This window comes from Tenrec ecaudatus, chromosome 5, assembly GCF_050624435.1.
Source record: "Tenrec ecaudatus isolate mTenEca1 chromosome 5, mTenEca1.hap1, whole genome shotgun sequence".
Classification (NCBI taxonomy): Eukaryota; Metazoa; Chordata; class Mammalia; order Afrosoricida; family Tenrecidae; genus Tenrec; species Tenrec ecaudatus.
This window is the reverse complement of record NC_134534.1, coordinates 169,538,469-169,557,681: the sequence shown is the minus strand read 5'-3', so window position 1 is coordinate 169,557,681 and position 19,213 is coordinate 169,538,469. Positions and strand designations below refer to the sequence as shown.

General features: G+C 46.0%; 1 protein-coding gene across 5 annotated transcripts in view; it reads left to right on the top strand.

Annotated features, from left to right (window-relative positions):
• MGLL (monoglyceride lipase) overlaps positions 1-19,213 on the top strand; it is a 126,692-nt gene that overhangs the window by 80,215 nt on the left and 27,264 nt on the right. The gene's annotated exons all lie outside the window — the stretch shown is intronic.

Sequence of the window (19,213 nt, the reverse complement as noted above, 5' to 3'; positions counted from 1 at the left end):
ACCTGTTGTTTGGGTGACATGTGTGTATTCTATAGAGAAGTAGGCTGCCTGAAGCCTGGAGGCAAGAAGGGGGACATGGGGGGGGGGCAGCGTTTGACTTGAGCCACGTGTTCTTCAGTCCAAAACAGGGAACTTGAACTCCTTAATGGAAAATCGTTGAGCGTTGACACCTACTACGTTAACAAAGGCATTTTGAAATGATAGGCCCCTGTGCTCGCGAGAAGGTCATGAAGCTCGAAGTTCTCTTCTTTGCCTCTGACAACTAACGTCGAAGCAGGACATTTCCAAAGAGTTCTTGCTTCCAGAAATTAAGTCACCAAAATATCTGGACTTTAAAAAACAAATCATTTTATTGGGGGCTCTTACAGCTCTTATCACAATCCACACTTCCATCCATTGTGTCAAGCACATTTGTACCTATATTGTCATCATCATTTTCAAAACATTTTCTTTTATTTCTCGCAGAGTACATTGGAAAGTGTATTTTCCAGATGTAGTTGGGTTAAAATTTAATACCTTATCATTTTATCTCCATTTTGGTCATTTATTTTCTTTAAAAAATCATTTTATTGAGGACTCATACAACCCTTATCGCAATCCAGCCAGCCAGCCATTCCTATGTTGAAGTCCATGTCTTCCTCTTGTTTGCTGGCCCTTTACTAAGCATGATGTCCTTCTCCAGGACAGGTTTTCCCTGATAACGTTTCCAAAGTACGTGAGACAAAACCTCGCCACACTTCCCTTCAAGGAGCAACCTGACTGCACTTCTTCCAACATAAATTGGCTGATTCTTCTGGCTCTAATATCACAACCCATATGTGTTAATCCAGGTTGACTAGAGAAACAAACTCATAGACACTCATATATGTATAAAAATAACTTTATATCAAAGGGTAATTGTACATTAAGAAAACATTCCAGTCCAGTCCAGATCAAGCCCGTAAATCTGATATTACCCCATATGCCGATGCTAGTCCATAAACTCATGCAACAAGTACAATGACGCTGCCCGGCGATCAAAAAAGATAGTGTCTGGGGTCTTAAAAGCTTGAAGGTAAACAAGCGGACATCTAGCTCAGAAGCAACAAAACCCACATGGAAGAAGCACACCAGCCAGTGCGACTATAAGGTGTCAAAGGGATCAGGTATCAGGCATCATCAGAACAAAAAAAAAAAATCTTACCATAGTGAATGAAGGGGAAAGTGCAGAGTGGAGACCCAAAGCCCATTTGTCGGCCACTGGGGAAGAGATAAGTCAGTCAGGATGCGATGTAGCATTGATGAAGAATACAGCTTTTCTCTAGTTCCTAAATGCTTCCTCCACCACCACCCTCTCCAACTATCATGATCTGAATTTTACCTTGCAAGTCTGGATAGAGCAGAGGATGTACATTTGGTGCAGATAGGAGCTGGAGGCACAGGGAATCCAGGGTGGATGATACCTTCAGGACCAGGGGTGTGAGTGGTGATACTGGGAGGGTAGAGGGAGAGGGGTTGGAAAGAGGGAACCGATTACAAGAATCTACACATGACTTCCTTCCTGGAGGACGGACAATGGAAAAGGGGGTGAAGGGAGACATCAGACAGGGAAAGATATGACAAAATAATAACTTATAAATTATCAAGGGCTCATGAGGGAGGGGGGAGGGGGAGGGAAGGGAAATAAGAGGACCTGATGCAAAGGGCTTAAGTGGAAAGCAAATGCTTTGAAAATGATGAGGGCAAAGAATGTACAGATATGCTTTACACATTGATGTATGTATGGATTGTGATAAGAGTTATATGAGCCCCTAATAAAATGTTTTAAAAAAGAAATATAGCAAACACACACACACACAAAGTACAATGACACTGAGTGCAGGAAGATCACAGGCCAGTGGGTGGAGAGTCTTGTGGATCCAGTGGTGATGGAAGCATCTCCCCTCTGGTGTGTGTCTCCACGTGGCTCCTCCAGTTTCAGGGCTCTTGCTCTATCAGTGTAGCTCCATGTGGCTTGTCAACAGGAATGTCTCACAGGGGGAGTGTCTGGGTCCCACCTCCAGTGAGCTATTTATCTCCATAGAGCCTCCAAATTAGGCGTCAAACGGTGACCTGATTCACAGGCTAAACTCCAGCCCTTCACGCTTAAGAGTCTCAAGTCCATGCCAGATTATGTAACTACCACACCAAATACATCAGTTCTTTGGTGTTCCCCGGTCACTGCCCAACTTCTACATGCATATGAAATACCGTGGCTGGGGTCAGGTCTCAAGGTACCATCTTTGTTCGTTGACAGCACTATTGGCCCACTGCAGTTTGTTGAGAGAAAGACGAGGCTTTCTACTCCTGTAAAAAGTTACAGCCTTGGAAACTCACAGGGGCGGTTCTTGCTGGTCCTATGGGGTCGCTATGAGTTGACTTCCAGTCCGTGGCAGTGAGACAGTGAGTATTATTATCTCTGCCTTCCAGACAAGAAATCTGAACCCCAATGTTCAGAACCCTTCTGAAGGCCAGTGGGAGAGGGGACAACAGTAAGACATCTTTTGTGTGTGTGTGTGTGTGTGTGTGTGTGATTTAATCATTTTATTGGGGTCTCGTAAAACTCATCACAATCCATGCATGCTTCCATTGTGTCAAGTACATTTGTACATGTGTTGCCATCTTCATTCTCAAACATTTGCTTTCTACTTGAGCCCTTGGTATCAGCTACTCATTTTTCCCCTTCCTCCCCTCTCCCTCCTCCCTCATGAACCCTTGATAATTTATAAATTATTATTATTTTGTCATATCTTACACTGTCCAATGTCTCCCTTCACCCCTTTTTCTGTTGTCTGTCCCCCAGGGAGGAGGTTATATGTAAATCCTTGTAATCAGTTTCCCCTTTGTACTCCACCCTCCTGGTATCACCACTCTCACCAGTAGTCCTGAAGGGATCATCTGCCCTAGATTCCCTGTGTTTCTAATTCCTATCTGTACCAGCGTACATACTCTGGTCTAGCCAGATTTTTAAGGTAGAATTGGGATCATGATAATGGGGGTGGGGAGGCATGGGAAGCATTTAAGAACTAGAAGGAAGTTGTATGTTTCATCGGTGCTATACTGCATCCTGATTGGCTTGTCTCTTCCTTGTGACTCTTCTGTAAGTGGATGTCCAATTGTCTACAGATGGGCCTTGAGTCTCCACTCTGCACTCCCCCTCATTCACAGGCTGGTGTGCTTCTTCCACGTGGGCTTTGTTGCTTCTCAGTTAGATGGGTGGAAGGGGAAGTACGAGGTAGCCTTTGAGAGTGGGGTCAAAGGTTGGACTCTGGAATGGCATTTTCTCAGACTGAATTCTTGCTCCTATGCTGGTTAAGTATGTTTAAAATTTTTTAAACTCTTAAAAACCCTGAAACATAGGTTTATGCAGAATAGTCATTCTGTATGCCTAAATGCGGGGAGATAATCCCATTTCTAAAATCAAGCAGCTCAAAAGAGGCTAGTTATAATTGTTAAGAATAAATAATAAGATAATACATGATTGTTTCCTAATTCAATAAGCCATCTGCAAATTGGAGGAGTGAAGTCTCCATGTATGAAGGAAAAGTGAATAAAGAAATGCTTCTGTGGATGGGAGGCTTCACAAAAGCTTAAATAGATATATATATATATATATTTCTTAATGAACACAAGTTTCCATGGTGACCAAGTACTTAATGGTTCGCATTAGCATGAAGAAGGTCACTCCTGAAAACTTGGTTCTTTGCCCATTTGTAGCTATGAGATCTCTTGAAATTAAAATTAAAGAAGCACACAGTCCCCTTATTAAATCATGAGTTAATAGGTTTCTTATTGACTACCCTTTTCTAGCTGGGAAAGACAAACTTAACAACACTGCAGAGCAGTTTCTGGTTAAAAGAAAAAAGTCAATACTTTTGCAGTTTGGGTCAGGCTTTCAACAGCTCTTTTTTTTTTTCATGGGGAAGAAGACAACAACAACATATGAAACACATAAAAGATTCCCTCACTGCCCATAGCCCTACAGGGGACAACACTGGAGACAGTATGGGAATTGCGCCCCATCTGACCCCACCACACCAAGGCAAAACACTAAGGGTGTGCAACAGAACAGCAAGGGGAACAGAGCAACAAAGTCCCCAGGGAATACCAAAAATAGACTCTGGGGCAGGGCATGACACCCCATCAGACTCAACTAGAAAACACTCCTAAAGGTCAACAAACAGACCTTGAAATATTTACAGGTTTTTTAGTGTGTGTCATTGATTTTGTTGTTGTTGTCATTGTTTTGTTTTCTTTTGTCTATTTGTCTTGTTATTTTTGTGCATATTGTTATCTCTGCAGGTCTATCTAGATGAGATAGGCTGGATAAACAATCTGGAGGAGAAAACAATGGGGCCGATGGTTGGGGGGCCAGAGGAAACATGGGAGACAGAGAAGTGGCGGGGGGGGGCGCGGGGGAGGAAGTGGTGTTAACAAACACAGGGACAAGGGAACAACAATTGATCCAAAATCAGTGGTGAGGAGGGTATAGGAGGCCTGGTAGAGCTTGATCAAGGGTAATGTAACCGAGAGGAATTTCTGAAACCCAAATGAAGGCAGAGCATGGAGGTGGGACAAGAGGAAATAAAAATGAAATAGAGGAAAGACCTAGGAGGCAAAGGGCATTTATAGAGGTCTAAATAAAGGCATGTACATATGTAAATATATTTATATATGATGATGGGGATATAAACCTATATGCATAGATTTAGTATTAAGGTAGCAGATGGACATTGGGTCTCCACTTAAGTACTCACTTAATGCAAGAATAATTTGTTCTATTACACTGACAGTCCATGATGCTCACCTTCCCGACAGGATCGCTGAAGACAAATGGGTGCATAAGCAAATGTGGTGAAGAAAGCTGATGGTGCCCAGCTATCAAAAGATATAGCATCTGGGGTCTTAAAGGCTTGAAGGTAAACAAGTGGCCATCTAGCTCAGAAGCAACAAAGCCCACATGGAAGAAGCACACCAGCCTGTGTGATCACAAGGTATTGAAGGGATCAGGTATCAGGCAGGCATCAAAGAACAAAATATCATATCGTTGTGAATAATGGGGAGTGCAAAGCTCATCTGTAGGCAACTAGACAGCCCCTTCCAGAAGGGCCGCAGGGAGGAGACGAGCCAGTCAGGGTGCAGGGTAGCCATGATGAAACATACAACTTCCCTCTAGTTCTCGAATGCTTCCTCACCTCCACTATCATGATCCCAGTTCTTCCTTACAAATCTGGCTAGACCAGAGGATGTACACTGGTACAGGTAGGAACTGGAAACACAGGGAATCCAGGGTGGATGATCCCTTCAGGACCAGGTGTGAGTTGCGATACCTGGGGGGTGGAGGGTAGGTGGGGTAGTAAGGGGGAACCGATTATAAGGATCTATATATAACCTCCTCCCTGGGGGATGGACAACAGAAAAGTGGGTGAAGGGAGACATCAGACAGTGTAAGATATGACAAAATAACAATAATTTACAAATTATCAAGGGTTCATGAGGGAGAGAGGAGCGGGGAGGGAGGGGAAAAATGAGCTGATACCAAAGGCTCAAGTAGAAAGAAAATGTTTTGAGAATGATGATGGCAACACATGTACAAATGTGCTTGACACACGATGGATGGATAGATGATGGATTGTGAGAAGAGTTGTACGAGCCCCCAATAAAATGATTTATTTTAAAAAAAAGCCACCATCTAAAGTGCAACTGTTGATCTCGCCCCATCCAGAGCAAAAGAGAGTGAAGAAAATCAAAGATGCATGTAAGCAATGTGCCCCCAAACTATTGAACCACACAAACTTCGGCCTTGGCAACCCGAAGACCGAAGAACTACCGGTAGGTGGTTTTCAGAGAACTCACCATTGGAGATGTCTGATAGAGCAGAAGAAAAACATGGAACAAAACGTAAAATCCGAAGGAAAACCAGGTGCCCTGGTTGGATAAAGACTGGTGGAGCCCTGGAGACAAAGGCTCCTGGTCATGCTTTAAGCCTGTTGTAGGTAACACAGCTCATTATTTGATATCAAAAGAGGAGCATTTGCCCAGAGGAGATGTTGGAAAGGCAGGAAGGGATAAGAATGAAGGGTGAATGGAAATGGAAAGCAACGAGAGAAAGCCAGTATGTGCTGCTACTTTGTGAGGATTGCAATCAAGGATATAAAACAAAATGTGTGTGGATTTTTGAAGAGCAGACTGACCTGTTCTGAAAGACCTTCACCCAAATCACAATACAAAATTGAAGGGTAAGAGCTCAGGAGCAGCCTTCCAAGGCGCAGCGATTGGGGTCTGTTCACCTGGAACAACAAGGTAGGAGAAGCAGGCACAGACGGAAGAAGCAGAAGGTGTAGCTAATTGTCTCCGTGAGCAAGAGCCTCGTTTGCCGTGAGACCAGATGAGCTGGATGGTGCTCTGGCTGAACAATTTGATCAAAGATTGTGTCGGAAAATTCTGATCAAAGGGGGGCATTTTTTTATCCTGAAAAAATATTTTACTGGTCGACGCTCTGAACAGTTGCCGTGGTTGTGTTTTTAAATAAGGCGTGGTAGAACAAATAGCAGATCGGACATGCTGACCCTATTTGAGTGTACAGTCCAGTGACTTGATTGATATCTTTCCTGTTGTGTTGACATCACTACTGTGTGTATGCAAAGCTTTTTCATCATCTCAAACAGAATGTTGTGTGCCGCTGACACAGTGACTCATCATTCCTTGTTTCCCCAAGAGAGGAGACATTTTCGATTCTCATAGACTTCAGGCTTTCTTGAGCCATGAAACTCTATGGACCTCTGAAACGATTTCCCTGCAATAAAACCTTACACCCCCAAGTCCCCCAAATCCCCCTTAAAACCAAACAACAGTACAGATTCAGTAGGAAAAATAAAAAGTTTGCCTGGACCTTTATGCTCTTTTGAAAATTATTCTTATGGCTGTGGAGGACATATTGAATGCAGTTAGCCAAGCACAAAGGGACAAGTACTGTATGAAACCACTGATTTGAAGGGAAATTTTTTTAAAATCCATACCATAATAAAGAGCATGCAACATTCCTATAGTTCTTTCACGCTTCCTCCCCACTATCATGACTCCAGTTCTACCTTACAAATCCAGCTAGACTGGAGCATGTCCACTGGTACAGAGAAGAGTTCTTGACACATGCAATCCAGGACAGATAACCCCCTTGGGAACAGTAATGGGAGTATGGATACATGAGGGTAGGTCGGGGGAGAATGGGGAGAAATGGGAGTATGGACACATGAGGGAGGTGGGGGAGAAGGAGGAGAAATAGGGAACCGACCACAATGATCCAATATATAACCACCACCCCTGCCCCTGGGGGTGGGGGCTGGAGGGAATGAACAGCAGAAACATGGGTAAAAGGAGACAGCAGATGGTATAAGATATGAAAATAATAATCTTGTATAATTTGTCAAGGGCTCGTGAGGGTGGGAGGTGGAGGGAGGGAGGGAAAAAAGGAGAGCTGATGCCAGGGGCTCAAACAGAAAGAAAATGTTTTGAGAATGATGTTGGCAACATATGTACAAATGTGCTTGATACAATTGATATCTGGATTGCTATAAAAGCTGTAAGATCTCCTCATAAAATGATTTATTAATTTAAAAAGAAGGAGAAAGAAACAGATGCGGATGGTTCCTGGGTGTGGGGCAGGGCCCAGGGGAAAGAGTGTGTGTAGGCTAGAGCAGGGCCAGTAAACTAAAGTCCTGGAGCCCTGTGCGCACAGTGGCTTTGAAGTAAAACGGAAAAAAATTGAAGGATGTTATTCAGCTAATGGTGATTTCATTTGTTTGTAAAAATACATTTATGCCTCTCAAATACTCTTTAACTTGTTGTGAAGGACAGGATTGGCTCTTCCCTCTCAAAAGTTTGCTGACCCTGAGGGGGTCCCCAGGCTAGAGGGTAGGTGTTAAGGTGGCTCAGGGGGAAGGCACAGCGCTAAAATAAGGGGAAGGGGGTGAGGAATGGGGAGTGGCAAAAACAGCGCCAGCCAGGGAGTATGGTTGATTTGTGGAAGACCAAAAAAAAAAAAGATGACTTGATGTGTAAATCCCACCTAATTCACCATAAAAAGTTCATTAAAAATAAAAGAACTAGCTATATGGCTTGGCCCCCTCCGTGGGCAGTGGGTTTACCTGAATGGTGAAGGAACCTCCCAGAGGAGGAGGGGAAGGATGGCAGCAGAACTGGATAAATGTAGTCAGTGTCTCCAAAGTGTTAGCAACTTGTAGACGCTGGTGAGTAGTTGTTTATTTTGCTGTGGATATTCTCAGCAACCACAGAAGAAGAGCAGTAAAAAAATAAAAATAAAATAAAATGCAGGCAAATCCATACAGGCGTTTTTCCACATCCCATATGGCATCTTCAGAACGGGAGGCACCAATGGACACGTTTGACATTGGCACTCTCTAAGACAGTAGCCATGCACCCATCCGTCTGCTGAGCACTTGAGATGGGTCTAGTGAGACGGAAGAACTCAAATGTTCATTCACTCATTGTGCTTAAAGTTACCTTTAGGGAATCCCATGCAGCTAGTGGCTCTCTAATTGGACCGTGTGGATCAGTTGCCACCTTTGCCCAAATCCACATGGCCTGATGGCACACAAAAGCACCTGCCCTGCGGCCCTGGCAGCCTGGCAGAAGCGGGAATAAGTACCCTAGCCTGCCTGGATGGCCACTCCTATGTGGCGCTGGCCTGACAGCCAGAGGCCATGGCTCTGCACCCACATCAGCAGGCATGGGAGGGGGTCAGCTAGCAGACTGCTTCCGTTCCTAATAGATGGTTTCCAGAAAAGGCCTTCTTGTGGTATTCCCAGGACAGAGGAACGGAGAACTCGTGGTGCCTCAATGGCCCAGAGACCCTGTGCCCATGACCATGGGGCACCAGCACCCTTTACTTTACCTGAAAGGGATTTGTCTCAGGACACAAGCACATGTGGTTAGTTTGTACCACGTTTGCTTGGCGATGAGCCAGCTCATCATTCCCTAGCTTAAAGGAATCATGAGTACTCTGAGTCCTCTCACTTAACTGCAATGATGTTGATAAAAACATACTGCCCTCTGTCTCCTTTGCTTCTCCAGCTTCAGTCTTCTACTTCTCACTGGGGCAGTGACTGCTACCTCCTGGGGTGGGTTGTGATCAAATGTGACTATCAACTAACAAATCCAGTGGGCTGGCAAAGTACTTTTAAAATAAGGACTTATTAAATGAGTCTGTTTTAGTTTTATCTTTTTAACATGTTAGTTGAATTCATGTTTGCAACACGGCTCGTTCGTTCAGCAAATAGCTAGTGGGCATCTGCACTTGCCAGGCCCTGACTAGCCAGAAATACCAGAAGCTCTGGTCCCTTTGTTGAAGGAACTTTGAAATCTCGGGCCGAGCCGAACAACTTGACTGTGTTTGTTCTGCAGCCCTGGTGGTGGCGTGGTTATGCGTGCGGCTGCTAGCTGCAAGACCGGCAGTTTGAAACCACTCTCTGTTCTTTAGAAGACAGGCGGGGCTTTCTACTCCCATAAGGAGTTAGTCTTGGAGACTCACAGGGGCGGTTCTACCCTGTCCTATAGGGTCGCTATGAAGCGGAATTGACTCGATGGCAGTCAACCTGTTTTTTCCTACAACCAGATTATGTAATCCCTGTGACTGAGAAAATGCTGACCCGTCTCCTGACTGTGTTAAAGTTTGGCGCCCTGATTTTAACTTTTTAGTTATTTGCATACCATAGGATTACCAGTAATTAAACACATAACATCTCACCTTGCTGGACTCTGTATGTGCATGTCTTCCCAACGCCACTAGCTCTACCGCATTCAACTATATGCTCTCACAAAAACATGTATTACAGATTCAACAGAAGTTCAAGTTCTGGTGCCACGTGTCTATGTGTGCTGTGTTACCTCCCAACCCTGAGCTTCAGAACAAACATCCCAGCCTGCTGGGAGCTTAGTAATCTGACCAAAGACTCCATCGGCCCAACTGCAGGATCTTGCAGGAATGAAGCAAGTCTGTCCCGTGTTAAGCCTGGGGCTTTTTGGCTGGAAGGAAACCAAGCTGAAGGGGATGTGATGTGTCTTCTGTAACGGCAGCCAGTTATGCTGAGGAGGCAGAGCGCTAGACCCCCATTTCTGTGACGGTCGGACAAGAAGGCGTCCTTTTCCGTGGGAAGAATACAGTGAGCGCTAGAGGAGTGTCTCTGAAGAGCGAATCCCGAGCACCAAGACAAAGGATGAATGAACGCGTTTCCTCTTGTTAAGATGGACTGTGTGTTAGGTATCTGCGTTCGTTCCCCGCCCCCGCCCCCCAGCAACTCTAGGAGATGAGTAGGTGTCTTCTCATTTCATAAACGGGGAAACCGAAACTCAGTGGAGATGTGATCAGACAGCCACGATCTTGAATTCATGCCCCTGCTTTTTTTTTCTTTCGGTTGTTGTACAGGGATGGATCTCTGGAAGACATCGATTTTAGCATTTTAAAATGACTCATACTGTATAGGTGTCTATGACTTGCTTCTTTGCGTTACATTTTGTTTCTAAAATCCATGTGTGATGCTGCATGCCACTGCAGTTTCTTTTTAACTATTGTAAAGTAACTTCTGTTGCTACAGTGTCTCGCCTCTCTAGTTGTTCCATATTATGAAAGAATGGTCTTGTGTTTGCCTCCTGGTACCAACTTTAAAACCCACTGCCACATGGAAGATCTTGGGAACTTTCTCTCTCTCCTCTCCTCTCCTCTCTCTGTCTCCCTTCACCGTCCTGTTGATAAGCCAAGGCTTGCGAGTCCTATGCATGGACCATGGCCATTGGATCCACAGAACTCTGCCCCCACCAGCCTGCGATCTTCCTGCATTCTGCATCATCGCATGTGGCTTCGGGAGTCTGAAGAAGGACTTAGGGACTAGTATCAGACTGATGGACTTGAGCTGGACTGGGCTGGGATGTTTTCCTGATATACAATTACTTCTTGATAGAATGTTCTTTCTCCCCCCCCCCCTCCCCAGAATGTTCTTTCTTACACATATAGAAGTCTCACTGGATTTTTTCCTCTGGTCAACCAGGCCTGACACACCATCTTGCTCTAGAGGAGAGATTGCCCTGACAATAAGAAAGAGGGTGTCTGTCAGTCTGGTGTAAATAAACACACAGCCTGTTAAAGAGCTCATTGCTCCCTGTGTCTCTCCATCCTCATGATGTTGAGTTGGGACAAAGCCAAGACCAGAATTTTCCCCAAAATTAGTCCTTTCATCTTTCAGTGGAGTTCACATCTCTGATCCTAATGACCTCCTGCTGGCCTGCTGGGAGGTCCACCTAGCTGGCCCCTCTAAAGACGCAGCTGTGAGAAATGAGCTGTGTCTGTGATGAATGGGGGCCCTCTAGGGAGTGCATGATGAGGAGTTAGGAAGAGCAAGGCGGGGAGGGGTTCCACTTAGAGACCCTCGCCAGAGAAAGAGGCCATGTGGAATGCTTTGGTGGAAAAGGTGGCAGACTCTAAAGGTTCGGTGATGGGGGCGGGGGGGCGGGTGTTTCTTGGCCACTCTGCTCTTATTGAGGTCTTGCTGAGATTGTAGATCAGCCTCTCCCACCTGTGATCCCCAGCCCACTCTCCTTCCACACCCCTGTCCCTCTCTGCCCAGAGGCAAAGCTTTCCCTCCCAAAGTTTCCGCTGTCAAAGCAATGCTACCTCGAGGCCCTGCAGAGCCAAGCTGGGGAAATGTCCTTGGTGGACAAAGAAGCTCCATGAGAATCTTATAAAGAAGGGGATCACACAGGGCCAGGTGTTCTGGTTTTAAACTGCCAACATTATCTCTGGTCTCTCCAGGTCCTTATCCCAGCCACCAGCTCTGACGGGTCTGGCCCAGGCCTCCCCAGCATGTATCAGTCTGCTCCTCTCCAGAGACTATGCACGCTTCTCCCAGCTCCAGGCCTCTTTTTAAAAAAAAAATAATTTTATTGGAGGTTCATACAACTCATCACAATCCATCTATCCATCCATTGTGTCAAGCACATTTGTACATTTGTTGCCATCATCATTCTCAAAACATTTGCTTTCTACTTGAGCCCTTGGTATCAGCTCCTCATTTTTCCTCTCCCTTCCCGCTGCCCCCTCCCTCATGAACCCTTGATAAGTTATAAATTATTATTATGTTGTCATATCTCACACTGTCCGACATTTCCCTTTACCCACTTTTCTGTTGTCTGTCCCCCAGGGAGGAGGTTATATGTAGATCCTTGTAATCGGTTCCCCCCTTTCTACCCCACCTTCCCTCCACCCTCCCGGTATCGCCACTCTCACCACTGGTCCAGAAGGGATCATCCACCCTGGATGTTTCCAGTTCCTATCTGTACCAGTGTACATCCTCTGGTCTAGCTGCATTTGTAAGGAAGAATTGGGATCATGATAGTGGGGAGGTGGGTGGGGGTAGGAGGAAGCATTTAAGAATGAGATGGAAAGTTGTATGTTTCATCATTGCGACACTGCACCCTGACTGGCTCTTCTCCTCCCTGAGACCCTTCTGTAAGGGGATGTCCTGTTGTCAGGCATTCTTTATTGATGGGCTTGGTACCTGACCTGCTGTCCCCAACCCTTTCTCCTTTGGACTTAACTCTCCTGTCTTGGCTCCAAGCATCCTTCCTCAGGGGAGCCCAGGGTCATAGCAGGTCCTTCAGCTCCCAGACACTTGGCATTCCTGACTGGAACTCACCTGTGTGCTCGGGAATGCGGCGAGCAGTGACTTTGGGGGTTTCCTGTGGGCTGTAGTGCTGGCCTCTGCCCAGCCCCTAGCCCATCGCCCTGGGTCCCTGCCCTGTCCTTGACCCCATTATCACTGGTCTCTGCCCAGCCCCTGGCCCAACCATCCTCAGCTGGGCTCTCAGATCATGGTGAAAGCACAGAAGGAGACTGCCCATCCTGACCCACCTGGCCACAGACTCAGTAAAAGGTCACAACCATCAAGTCACCGCACTCGTGTCCAGGTGAGATGCCAGGCCCTCTACAGCCCAGATGCCCTCGGGGAGAAGGGGCTCAGGCCAAGGCTCCTAAAGAAGGTCTACGGCACTCCTGGGCCTCGCGAAGAGGGGTCTCTCTCCATCTTTGGAGCTCTGACTTTTTTCCAGCCCTTGCCCCAAGTCTCGAGGGTCAGCACTGAGTGTGGTCACGTGGCTGACCAGTCTTTCTGAGGGTCAGCTAGAAGATAGGGGAAGCCAGACCTCGACTCGGTGCCAAAGCTGCGAGAATCAAGTGGAATGAACTCTGGGGAAAATGCTCTGGGAATTGCATACTCCCACACAAGCGAGACGCCAGGTGTCGTGATGTTGCTGCACCTCAATGCTTAATCTCTTCCCGTTCTCAGGGCTGTATTTCACCAGCTTTTCCTTCTGTAGGGAAATGAATACTAAGCAGAACGGGTTCCCTAAGATCAGGGGCGGAAAGTGATCTCTTCCCTCGGGAGCATGAACAGGAGCATCAGCTTTCCAGAGACTTCCCTGGGTTTGTTTCTGTTCTGTTTTCTCCTCCTGCTTCTTCTCCTTTTTTTACATCACAAAAGTCATTTTCAGGTAGAAATGCTGTGTGTGAGACAAAGAGATTGGAACTATGTTATCATTCTACGAATAATTATTAAGGGCTTATTTTATGTCAAATATAGTGCTATCGGAATCGGGGTAAATAAGACTAAAAATACATCGGATTAGGTTCTCTGGCACATGTTTATTTCTAAAAGCAACAGAGGGGGAAGAAGAGTTTTAATTGCACACACAGAACTCCTGATTCCATAGCTGCAGGGAACTGTATCCTGTCTGCTACAGCTGAGACAATGGAGTTGGTTGGTGGGTGGCTGTCAGAGAAATGGTGCTTTCAATTCATTTCAAAAAGCCCTTATCAGGCACCTCTTTCATACCTGGGATCTGCTATGAGGCTTGAGGAAATTACAGGTAAATACAATAACACCCTTTCTCTGAGGATCAAGTCCTACCCACCAAGTCCATTCCAAAATCACACTGACAGTATGTAGGGTTTCCAGGGCTTTACAGTGAATCTTTACTGCGGCCGACAGTCTCACCTTTCTCCCAGAGGGGTTGGTGGCTTTGAAATGCTTCCCTTGCCGTTGGAATTCCAGCTCTCAGGACTGTCCTGACACATATAGGCATGTTGAACCGTGATCCTCACTCTGAATTCCTGGCAGACATTACTAATCACTCACAGTACTCTTATCTACTGAGAACTGTTAGTCTAGGGCCGAAGTTCTCCACCTTTGAGTCTAGACCCTTTCACAGGAGTTGCCTTAGACCATCAGACCATCAGAAAACACATATTTCCCATGGTCTTAGAAACACCTCTATCCATTACCAGGCGGGTCTGCCCACATGCAGATACACCCACATACAAGTACCCGGCATGAAGACTGTTACCCATGCTACACCATGCTTCAAGACAACATTTCATTTATTTGTCATTAGAAATAAATATTTATTTTTTAAAAAGCAACATTTCACAATATATAAGTACACAGTTTTTTAATGATCACTATGCTTTAATTATGTTCAATTTCTAACAATGAAAATACATCCTGCCTGTCAGATATTTACATGATGACTCATAACAGTAGCAAAATTACAGTTAGGAAGTAGAAACAAAAATAATTTAATGGTTGGGGGGGTCACCACAACATGAGGGACTGTACTGGGCTGAGGCATGAGGAAGGTTGAGAACCACTGGTCTAGGGGGAAGGAATGGTGCTAGAGAGGAGATCAAGGAAAAGACTCAAGACCTATTGTGGAGAGGAAGTATTTTGCATCTGCCTGAAGGGATTGCAAGATTCCTTGGAGATGATAAGAATTGGGAGCGGCCCTAGAAAGGGTCTCAGACTCCAGATAGCCATTGCCATGAGTGAATTGCACCTCAGACTGAGTAGACCTGCCCACGTGGATTTTCAAGGTGGAAAACCCTTAGGGTGTGGGGAGAAGAGAGTCCCCAACAAGTCATCTCATGTCCGGTAGGCGCAATTGTACAGCGATAATAAGTAAAGATTATAGTAAAGTCATAGAGAGCATGAGAGGTAGAGGAGAGATTGGGATAATGGAGTCAGACACAATTCATGGTAGCATGCCCACCTCAGCCCCGCTTCGTGGTCCTCGTGGGGGGAGCCCGACGGCAAGAGCAGGAGAGCCTCCGGGAGCGAGAACCGGAGAGAGCTTTAACTTTATTGCTAACCAAGGGTTGTATCTCATTAGGGGGCGTGATTACAGGTAACCACAGGTCACAGGAAGGGGCAGTACAACAGGCAGACACATCGTGAGAAGGGGATGTCTGATAGGCATAAGCATGACAGGAAGGGGATGAGCTAGGTGTGTGCCCATAGGAATGGGAAGGTCTAGGGGTATACACGTGACAAGATGGGAGGACGCTAGATTCATGATGGCAGCCTAACCTTGGTCATCCTTGGGCAGATTTGACCTCTCTGGTGTCTCCTACAAGGAAACAGACAACTACTATCCTTATCAGAAGGGAGTGGGCCCTACTTGTTGGATAAACAGTGGTGTCTACTTGCTCTGGATGGCTGATAGCTCTTAGGGAGAATAACCCCTGATCTACTCCTGATGACCTCCAAGTGTACAGTGATTCGTAAGCAGCTAAGTTTGGCATATATGTGGGGGAGACAACTTGGGAGAAATCCTTCTGTTTCCCATATTAGGGGAACAGAAAGCCTTGGCTTTCCCCAGGGAGCACAGGGCTGGCAGATTTGAAATGCTGACCGTGCAACTAGAAGCTTACCAGGTAACCCACTGCACTGTCAGAGCTGGCCTCAGAAAAGTGGTAGTATTGGGATCGTAATGTTGGGACTGCTGTGTAGTATAGGATGTCACAAATAAGCAACTGTGTTCACACTATTGAGAACCATTGATTTTTTTATTGGAAATATCAATATAGACTCATGATTTTTTTATGGGGGCGGGGAATCAGTTGCCTCATTCTACCCTCTGAAGAGACCTAGAAGCAATGGCACACTCATGCCATTGAGCACCCCTGATACTTCCATGGTGATTTCTAAGCACCCTTCAATGCTAAAAAGGAGACCCTGGGGCTCCTTGGAGAAATATCTCTTGTAATTTCCCATCTGGGCACAAGAACAAGCTCAGTGACTCCGAGGGAGAGGAGGAATGTAAGACATTCTACAGCCTCTTTGCAAGGGTCCCTGGTAGCCCTGCAGGTTAGGTGTCGGCCTGCCAACTGCAAGGCCAACTCTTCAAGCCCACCAGCTACTCTGTGAAAGAGCAGGCTGTCTGCTCCACAGAGAGGGCCACCCTCGGAGACCCTAGAAAGTCACTGGGAGTCCCCAGGGAGCAGAGGCAGTGGGTGGGGTGGGGTTGGTTTGTCTCTTTAAAATAAAAGTGAGAGGGTGCTTCCAGATTAAAACAGACAAACAAGCCATAGCAGCCAAATGCAATGTAGGAACTTTGTATCCTAGTTCTAAACTCAGAAACAAAAACTTTTAAAATCCTTGGAGACAGCTGGGAGAGTTGAATTTGGACTGGGTACTGGAAGATATTATGGGACTATTATGACTTTCTTTGGTACAAAAATAACATTTTAGTTATTAGCAGGAAAGCCCTGGTGGCATAGTGGTTCTGCATTGGGCTGCGATCCACAAGGTCAGCAGTTCAAAACCATGAGGGGAAAGACATGGCTCTCTGTTCCTGTAAATTGTTAACAGTCTCGGAAACGTATAGGGGCAGTTCTACCCTGTCCTTTCAGGGCCCCTATGAATCAGCATCCACTCCATGGCAGTGAGTTTGGTTTGGGGGAATGTCTTATTTTATAAGATGTATGTGTTAGTCTGGGTACATTAGAGAAACATCCACAGAAATTCATGTATAAGAAAGTTTTATATAAAGGGTAAATGCACATCAAGAAAACATCCCAACCCAGCGCTACCCAAGCCCACAAGTCCTACACCAATCCACAAAGTCCTCCTCCATCTCACAAAACACACCCAAATAATGCCGACTGCAGGAAGACAGCCAAGTCAGTGAATGTGTAAGCATCTCAGCACTGGCAGGGTCTCCACACGGCTGCTCCAGCACCCAGCGCTGCATCAGGATAGGTCTATGTGGCTTCTCCTCAGGGATGTCTTGCAGAAAGTGAACCTTGCCAGCTGAAGCAGGGAACTGGCTAAGGCAGCTGCACCCTGGTCTGACCATCACAAATCAAGAGACCCAAGAACTTAAAAGGCGAGGCTCACCGAGCCATTTAACTCTCCACCCTTCAATTAACCCCACATGTGTTTATCGGCCAGGTTGGTACAATAAAACTTAACTATCTTAATGTATAATAAAATATTGAGGGTGAACTATCATAATGGTTAAAACAAATAAAATACCTTAACTTTTGAAGAAAAATAGTAGGTAATTAGATGCTTATTATTCTTTCAATAAATCATTCGTTCAATATTGTGTGTGTGTATGTGTGTTGGGAATTTTTCATAAGAAAAGGTTATAGAAAAAAATATCTTTCAACATCTACTTTAGATGTTGGAAGAGCCCCAGGGTATATTGTCAAGTAAACAAGTGCAGAACAAGTTCTGCTGGATATTAGTTTGCTTCAAAAGGGGGCATAAATAAAGAGATGTAATTGTACTTGCTCATCAGGAGGCACTGGAAGGAAACAGAGGGGGCGTTATGAAATGAATGTAGAAGAAGCTAAGATGGGTGAATGGGGAGGAACAGGACAAAAGTTGGGAAGAAATGTCTTGATTTATTACTTATACCACTTTGATGTTTTAAATTTGAATGAATGGCAAGTGTCTGATAGAAGGAGAGTAAGGAGAGGCAGAAAGAGAATGAATTCTATTTCCATATGAGCCTTGTCTCAAAGAGATGGGGGTGGCATGTGGTGTGACTGAGTAGAGAGTTGGGAAGAGGATCACGAGGGAGAGAGGCCATTGGCTTTGGCCAGCTCAGATGAGGAGCGACAGTAGGACCATGCCAGAGAAAGGGAGTTGGAGAAAGATGGCTGAGGAAGCGCTGTAAACATTGTACATCGTTCTCTAAATAATGAGAAAGATGTTTGGAAGGGTGCAGAATGGAGAAAGGACTTATTGAAGAGAGAGGAAGAAGTCATATCAATGAGCCAAAGATGGAGCCTCACCAAAGGCGATGAGGGGGAAGGGGAGGTGGGCTGCGCTGTGTGGGCCCCATATGGTGAAAGTTGTGAGCTGGGTGGAAGCTTTGGGAGAATGGAGATTTGGGGGAAGAGATGCTGAGATGAGTCTGTTGAGAAACCAGTGATGTGTGAAGAGACCCCAGTGTCTCCTGGCTTCACCGGTCAGGGTCACCCAGCCCTGAGGGTAGGGAGTCAGACTGGAGAAGGGTGCATGATAAGGAAGATGTTCAAAGTCAAATGCAGAGGGAATGCAGGGTGTCGCTGAGTGGAGGGTGGTCAGAGAGGCAGGTGCACCGGTCAAGCAGGAAAATGGGAAGGATAGGGGCTGGCAGTCCAGGCAGGTGCCACAGAAACACACCAGTTGGAAGCACAGGAACTTATGACCACGGAGAATGTCTGAGAGTTCATGGTCTGGGCCACCAGTTGGGCCCAGACGATGACAAGTGAATGTTACCCTAACAGCATCCTCAAAGAGGCGGTTGGGACTCAGTGAATTGCCCTTTAGGATCTTAGCAGGAGAGGTTTGGAGCAGCGACGCTCTTGCTGTGTGGCCAGGGCTCTCTGTGAGCTGTTTCTTTCTGTGGCTTCCAACCCTCCCCTCAGCTGCCTGCAGCCAGCAGCACACGGAAGCCCTGCCAGCTCCTGGTTTCCATAGCAACCGATGCACTTCAAAGGGAGAAGGGGAGAGGCTCAAAGGAAGTAGCAGAGGGGGAGCAAACCGCACAGACATTTGACACACAAAGAATCCAGGAGGACGTAATGTGACCTAGTTTTATGGCTACTGGGAACATTTCTGGCATTCACACTTGACTCTTTTATTTGTCGTAATTTCTTCCCCAGGGCTATAAAGGGAAGATGACAAAATGCAGCAGCTCTGCCTAGTGAGAAGCTAATGCAGGGGGTGGGGCTTTGGGGGGGTGGGCTCAAAAAGCTGGTGGACATTTTTCCATGAACTTTTTGAAGTCACCTTGCATGAAAACAAAACTATGAAGATGGAGGAGCTGGAAAGACTCCGGAAAAATCCTACCTGGGTGT